We start from the raw sequence: 8,341 nt of genomic DNA, 5'->3' as shown, positions 1-8,341 counted from the left end.
AAAAAAAAAAAAAAAAAAAAAAAGTTAAAGGCTGTTATCACCTGCCTGTTACAACATGGCCTCTTAAAGCCTACAAACTCTCCTTACAACTCTCCTATCTTACCTGTCCAAAAACTGGACAAGTCTTACAGGCCAGTCCAAGATCTTCACCTTATCAACCAAATTGTCTTGCCTATCTACCCAATGGTGCCAAGCCCATATACTCTCCTATGCTCAATACCTCCCTCCACAACCCATTATTCTGTTCTGGATCTCAAACATGCTTCCTTTTCTATTCCTTTACACCCTTCATCCCAGCCTCTTCTCGCTTTCACTTGGATTGACCTTACACCCATTAGCCTCAGCAACTTATCTAGGCTGTACTGCTACAAGGCTTCAAGGACATCCCCCATTACTTCAGTCAAGCCCTTTCTCATGATTTACTTTCTTTCCGTCCATCTGCTTCTCACCTTATTCGATACTTTGGCGACCTTCTACTTTATAGCCCCTCCTACAAATCTTCCCCATAGGACATCCTCCTGCTCCTCCAACATCTATTCTCAAAGGAATATCGCGTGTCCCCCTCCAAAGCCCAAATTTCTTCTTCATCCATTACCTACCTCAGCTTAATTCTTCATAAAAACACACGTGCTCTCCCTGCTAATTGTGTCCGGCTAATCTCCCAAACCCCAATCCCTTCTACAAAGCAACAACGCCTTTCCTTCCTAGGCATGGTTAGGTACTTTTGCCTTTGGATACCTGGTTTTGCCATCCTGACTAAACCATTATATAAACTCACAAAAGGAAACCTAGCTGACCCCATAGATCCTAAATTCTTTCCCCACTCCTCTTTCCGTTCTTTTAAAACAGCCCTAGAAGCTGCTCCCACACTGTATCTCCCTAACTCATCCCAACCCTTTTCATTACACACAGCTGAAGTACAGGGCTGTGCGGTCAGAATTCTTACACAAGAGCCAGGACAGTGCCCTGTAGCCTTTTTGTCCAAACAACTTGACCTCACAATTCTGGGGTGTCCCTCATGTTTATGCACGGCGGCAGCCGCCACTTTAATACTTCTAGAAGCCCTCAAAATCACAAGCTATGCTCCACTTACCCTCAACAGTTCTCACAACCTTCAAGCATTAATATCCTCCTCACACCTTTCACACTTACTGTCTGCCCCTCGACTCCTCCAGTTCTATTCACTCTTTATTGAAACTCCAACAGTAACTATTGACCATGGGCCCGATTTCAACCCAGCTTCTCACTTAGCACCCAACACAAGTCCTGAACCACATCTTATACCCTGCCCGGTAAATAACAGTGAAAGATTGCTCATAGACACTCAGCGCTTTCTCATACACCATGAAAATCAAACCTCCCCCTCTACGCATTTACACCATCAATCCCCATTACAACCTCTGATGGCTGCCACCCTAGCTGGATCCCTAGGAGTCTGGGTACAAGACCTCTTTTAGTAGTCTTTCTCATCTTTTCACTTTGCATTTTCAGTTTTGCCTTGCACAAGGTCTCTTATTCCTCTGTAGCTCCTCTACCTCCATGTGTCTACCTGCTAATTGGACAGACACATGCACACTAGTTTTCCTTACTCCCAAAATTCAATTTGCAAACGGGACCAAACAGCTTCCTGTTCTCCTCATGAGACCAACACTTCACTGTTTTGTTTTGTTTTTCTTATTATTAATATAAAAAGACAGGAATAGGCCTCGACTTACTCATTGCTGAAAAAGGAAGACTGCATATTTCTAAATGAAGAATGTTGTTTTTACCTAAATCAATTTGGCCTGGTATGTGACAACATAAAAAAACTCAAGGATAGAGCCCAAAAACTCGCCAACCAAGCAAATAATTACACTGAAACCCCTTGGACATTCTCTAACTGAATGTCCTAGGTCCTCTCAATTCTTAGTCCTTTAATACCTTTTTTTCCTGCTCTTATTTGGACCTTGTGTCTTCCATTTAGTTTCTCAGTTCATACAAAACCGCATCCAGGCCATCACCAATCATTCTATACGACAAATGCTCTTTTTTTTTTTTTTTTTGAGACGGAGTCTCGCTCTGTCGCCCAGGCTGGAGTGCAGTGGCCGGATCTCAGCTCACTGCAAGCTCCGCCTCCCAAGTTTAGCCATTCTCCTGCTTCAGCCTCCCAAGTAGCTGGGACTGCAGGCGCCCGCCACCTCGCCTGGCTAGTTTTTTGTATTTTTAGTAGAGACGGGTTTTCACCGTGTTAGCCAGGATGGTCTCAATCTCCTGACCTCGTGATCCGCCCGTCTCGGCCTCCCCAAGTGCTGGGATTACAGGCTTGAGCCACCGCGCCCGGCCTGACAAATGCTCCTTTTAACAACCCCACAATATCACCCCTTACCCCAAAATCTTACTTCAGTTTAATCTCTCCCACTCTAGGTTCCCACACCACCCCAATCCCTCTCGAACCAGCCCTGAGAAACATTGCCCATTCTCTCTCCATACCACTCCCAAAAATTTTTGCTGCCCCAACACTTCAGCACTATTTTGTTTTTTTCTTATTAATATAAGACAGGAATGTCAGGCCTCCGAGCCCAAGCCTGCCTGTATACATCCAGATGGCCGGAGGCAACTGAAGAACCACAAAAGAAGTGAATATGGCTGGTTCCTGCCTTAACTGATGACATTACCTTTTAACATTCCTTCTCCTGGATAGCAAGTCTCTGGGGCTCCCCACCAAGCACCTTGTGACTCCTGCCCCTGCCCGCAGGAGAACAACCCCCTTTAACTATAACTTTCCACTACCTACCCAAATCCTATAAAACTGCTCCACCCCTATCACCCTTTGTTAACTCTTTTCCAACTCAGCCCACTTGCACCCAAGTGAAATGAACAGCCTTGTTGCTCACACAAAGCCTGTTGGTGGACTCTCTTCACATGGATGCGCGTGAAACCTACATCTTTAAAAATATTTTGTTACTCTTTTTAGAGACAAGATCTCACTGTCGCCCAGTCTGGAGGATGGTGGCACAATCAAAGCTCACTGCAGCAGCTTTGAGTTCCTTGCCTCCAGCGATCCTCCCACCTCAGCCTTCCAAGTAGCTAGGACTACAGGCATATGCCACCTTGCCTGGCCTTTTTTTTTTTTTTTTTTTTTTTGTAGACACAAGGTCCTGCTATGTTGCCCTGTTTACCTTCATCTTTTTATAAATATGAACACCCAGGGAAAAGCCAGCAAGATACTGGGAAAAACAGACTACGGGAACAAGGAAAAGTGATATCCTAGACACCAAGTAAGAGTTCCAAGAAGACAGGAAATGTACATGGTGCTAAAAGACAAACTAAGGCATAGCCTCTGTGAATCCTGAAAATTTGAGACAGGTCTCAGTTAATTTAGGAAGTTTATTTTGCCAAGGTTGAGGACACCCGCCCATGACACAGCCTCAGGAAGTGCTGGTATGCGCCCAAGGTGGTCGGGGCACAGCTTAGTTTTATACATTCTAGGGAGACATGAGACATCAATCAACATATGTAAGAAGTACATTGGTTCAGTCTGAAAAAGTGGGACAACTTGAAGCAAAGGCAGGAAGACTCCAAGCTGGGAGGGGGCTTCCAGGTCACAGGTAGGTGAGAGATGAATGTTGCATTCTGTTGAGTTTCTGATTAGCCTTTTGAAGGGAGGCAATCAGATATGCATCCATGTCAGTGAGCAGAGGGGTGACTCTGAATAGAATGGGAGGCAGGTTGGCCATAAGCAGTTCCCACCTAGACTTTTCCCTTTAGCTTAGTGATTTGGGGTCCCCAAGATTCAGTTTTCTTTTACACCTCTTACATGCCCAGTTTCTGACACAGGCTCTCACCAGCCATCAGAGGAATGGTGAAGTACAAACTGGAATAGGTTGAGTGAAATTCAAGAAATCTGGAGGGCATATATAAAATACTATTTCTGGAATCTTGATAGTATAATGAAAGGAGATAGGATCTAAGATAAATTTTTTGTGCTGTTCCTCCATGTTAGACCGGGGGAGAAATCAGATAAAAGAAATACCTGAGCAACACTCAAGAAATTGTAGAATGTAGTTAGAAAACAGTGCCACGGGGGAGAGGATCTTCTAGATTGGGATGCATGTAGTAGTATGTTCACTTACGAAAACAGGGGTAAGGTGGATTCTGTCATAAACTGGATAGAAGGTGTCTAATAATTGTTAAAAAAAAAAAAAAAAGGAAGAAAGAAAGAAAAGAAAGAGAAAAGAAAGGATTATTTGCCGGGTGCGGTGGCTCACACCTGTAATCCTAGCACTTTGGGAGGCTGAGGCAGGCAGATCACGAAGTCAGGAGTTCGAGACCAGCCTAACATGGTAAAACCCTGCCTCTACTAAAAATACAAAAATTAGCCGGGCATGGTGGCGTGTGCCTGTAATCCCAGCTACTCAGGAAGCTGGGACAGGAGAATCGTTTGAACCCAGGAAGCAGAGGGTGCAGTGAGCTGAGATCTTGTCACTGCACTCCAGCCATGGTGACAGAACAAGACTGTCTCAAAAAATATATCTGTATATAATAAAAAATAAAATAAAAATTAGCTGGGCATGGTGGCATGCACCTGTAATCGCAGATACTTGGGAGGCTGAGACAGAATAATCACTTGAACCCGGGAGGTGGAGGTTGCAGTGAGCTGAGATCACGCCATTGCACTCCAGCCTGGGCGACAAAAGCAAAATTCCATCTAAAAAATACATAAATAAATAAATGAAAGAAAGAAAAGGATTATTTACCAGGTGAGGGGAAAATCAAATCACTTCTGATCATTCAGTATTTTTTCAATACCTACTATAGCAATGAAGGTTCAAAAGAGTAAAAGCTGCAGTGTGTGAAAAGTAAATGACCAAATAACACTAAAGGTCCTAGACTCTGCAGTGATGCATTTCCATTTGCCTCAGAAGCGTTTGTAACTTAGGAAGAGGGACAGATAAGTGAATGATGAAATAAATGGTGGCAAAACCCAACAGTAAGTGGTAAAAGATGAAGCTGAAGGGCAGGGCATGAAAGAATTACTTGGGGGAGAGGGTTGTTAGACTAGAAAAGCTGGATCAGTCACTACTAAAGTCAGGACCTAGGCAATGGGAAAACAAAAACCAGCTCTTCACACTAATGATTCCAAAGGAATCTACCTCATTAACATTTTCACATGAAAACAGTTTGCCTTAATTTACGCACAATGTCACTGCCATGCTTCTTATAGCAGGAGGAAAGAGGAATTGTTATGGGATTAAATATTGCCGTCAGGGCTTGGTGCATAGCCACATTTTATCTTATTAGCTCTCACGTCATTTGAATTCTTTACGGGTTTCCTTAGATTGGAATCTGCTTAAAATCAGGGGCTGCCATATCTTCCTCATCTTGTTCTAGCCTTAAGTTCTGAATATGTGTTGGGATTCAATCAGGCCGGTGGGAAAAACATTAAAGATAGTTACAGAGACAGACACAATTCTTGGAAGGCGGAGAAGTTTGCATAGCTTCCGTAATAGATATGGTCGAAGGCAACCTGATCTTTAGTTTTAAACAAATTATAGTAGTAATAAAGGAAGGCAGAGTAGTTTACCTTGTTTGTTTACTCATATATGATCTTAAGACTAATCTTAGATGTACCTCTGGTGCATAAGTGTTTTTCACTTGGGAAGTCCACAGTATCAATTACCCTCTAATGGTGTTGACTCAAGCCTTTGTTAATTAGTCTTACTGAATAAATACAAGTCTCACTAGCTGACTGAGGCCTAGTTGCAACTGTTTATCCAACTCTCCAGGGAGTCTGTAAGTGGTGGGACACCCTCAGCTGGACTGGCAAAACAGAGTATCTGTGTGTCAGTGTACTTTATTCATCCGTCGTCGCAGGGTCAGGGTCTGTGGACAGACCCCTACAGCTGGTGCCCCCTCTGAGGCACACTGCCGGAAATGTTTGTCACTGTTTTCTTAATTCTAAGTTCCTTCTTAACCAAGAACCTGGGCCCTCTCATTTAGAAACTTGCCTCAACAGTATACCGAACAAAATAAAACGTTGTTTTGGTACTTTTCTATCTACAGTAACAGTCAGACAAGTCTCTTCACCTGGGTACATTTACAAAACGGTAAATTGACAGGAAAAAATTAACTTTCATGGTTTTGGATTCTACAATGTGAAATGCTCGCTAGTTTTTCCTTTATCAAAAAACCTTATGCCTGTAATCTCAGCAGTTTAGGAGGCTGAGGCTGAAGGATCACTTGAGGTTTGAAGTTGAGACCAGCCTAGACAACACACTTCATCTCCACACACACACACATACAAAATAGGCATGGTGGCGTGCACCTGTAGTCCTAGCTACTCAGGTGGCTGGGACAGGAAGATCACTGAGCCCAGGAATTTGAGGCTGCAGTGAGAGCCATGATTGTGCCCCTGCACTCCAGTTTTACAGGGAATCCTTGTCTCTAAACAAAAAATTTATTTAAAAAATATAATTACAATGGGCAAAATAGACTACGTGACCTCTAAGGCCCCTTCCACATATTACTACTTCTACTGAGAATCTTCCTATTTCCCATTTCCTCTCAGTTAGCTCATCACATTTGATAATTAATATAGTATTTTGTATTTATGTCTAATGATGTTCCTGAACTCCTTGTGTAATTTTTTTTGCCACCATTAGATGACCAGCTACCAGAAATATATATATATATATATATATATTGAGATGGAGTTTCGCTCTTGTTGCTCATGCTGGAGTGCAGTGGCGCAATCTTGGCTCTCTGCAACCTCCATCTCCTGGGTGCAAGATGCTGTCTCAAAAAAAAAAAAAGAGTAGACAGACTCAGGAGTGTCATTTAATTCAAACATGGCTTGAAAAGAATTTTATTTTGTTTCTAGAAATTATTTTCCTGGGTATTTTAGACCGCCAATCTTTAATTTGGCCTTCATGACTCAAGTAATGAAACGCAAAGATTCTGTCAATTAAAAATGTAAGCATTCAAATGCAAATAAATTAACATAAGTATTTCAGTATTTTACTATAATCACATTACAAAACAATCTATCAGTTTATCAAAAAGTGTGAGTTCACTTCGGTCTACAGTATGATTGTTATATTAGTAGCTCCTGGGTTTGGTATTATCTCCCTGTTTTCTTCTTGACAGCTAGACTGTTTCTTTGCCTGCCTGGGATTCCTTCTCATACCCTTTAATCTCCAGTGACAGTCATAAATGAATTCCTCATCATATTTTGTTGAGCAAAACTATTTCTCAATTTCATACTTAACAGAAGACTGAAATACAACCCTGAGAAGTTCATAATCAATTTGACATAAAACCTCTCAGCAGTCTTTTGGGTATAAATTGGGGCCATCATAAAACTTGTTAAAAAGAGTTGGGAAAATAAGCTTCATCTAAACATTGTATACCTGCTTACACTTATTTGCATTAAATTGATTCCATAAAAAGGAGAAAAAAATGACAGTGTATAGTTCAAATTGGCTCTCAAGCTAAATGTTTTCTCAGTTTTTCTACTATATCTATCAGGTATTCATGCCAGATTAAAACCTGAAACAGCACTCTTCACAAAATAATCATTAGCTTACACTTACATAGTTTACAGGGAAGTGCTATAAGATTCAGAATAAGTAACAACATAAAGTTATCTACAGAAAAAATTTTCAGGGCTGGCTAGAAAAAAAGCCTAGAATATTAGGGTTTTCTCAGGCATAATTTTGGAAGATTACATTATGTTCATGAATATAATTATGTATATTTGCCTCAAAAAATGTTTTCCTCTTTAAAATCTACTTAAAGGAAAATTCAGCTGCATTTATGTAGTCTGTTAGGATAAAATAATGCTGAATAGACACCTTAAAGTGCTAATCAAAATGTGGTCCTTGGATCAGCAGGCAATGACATTAGCTGGGAGCTGTCCAGAAATGCAAAGCCTGCGGCGCCACTCCACCTCTGCTACTTCAGTGTCTCTATTTCTACAAGCACTCCTCAGATGATTTGGGGTCACATTAAAGTTTAAGAAAAACAACTTCAAACTTACCTTTCTTCCTTGTAAACAGATGTACATACTTTATTTTGTTTTTAGGGAAAAAGAAAAGTAGTATTCTAACTGCCAGATCAAGACTGGTTCTTAAGATGTTCATGCTTTGGCCAGGCAAGGTAGCTCATGCCTGTAATCCCAGCACTTTGGGAGGCTGAGGCGGGTGGATCACCTGAGGTCAGGAGTTTGAGACCAGCCTGGCCAACATGGTGAAATCCTGTCTCTACTAAAAATACAAAAAATTAGCCAGGCGTGGTATTGGGCACCTGTAATCCCAGCTACTCAGAAAACTGAAGCAGAGAATCTCCAGAAACAGGGAGGCAG

The sequence above is a fragment of the Rhinopithecus bieti genome, unplaced genomic scaffold (assembly GCF_001698545.2).
Source record: "Rhinopithecus bieti isolate Rb0 unplaced genomic scaffold, ASM169854v2 scaffold_13259, whole genome shotgun sequence".
Lineage (NCBI taxonomy): Eukaryota > Metazoa > Chordata > Mammalia > Primates > Cercopithecidae > Rhinopithecus > Rhinopithecus bieti.
Note: the sequence above shows the minus strand (reverse complement) of the source record.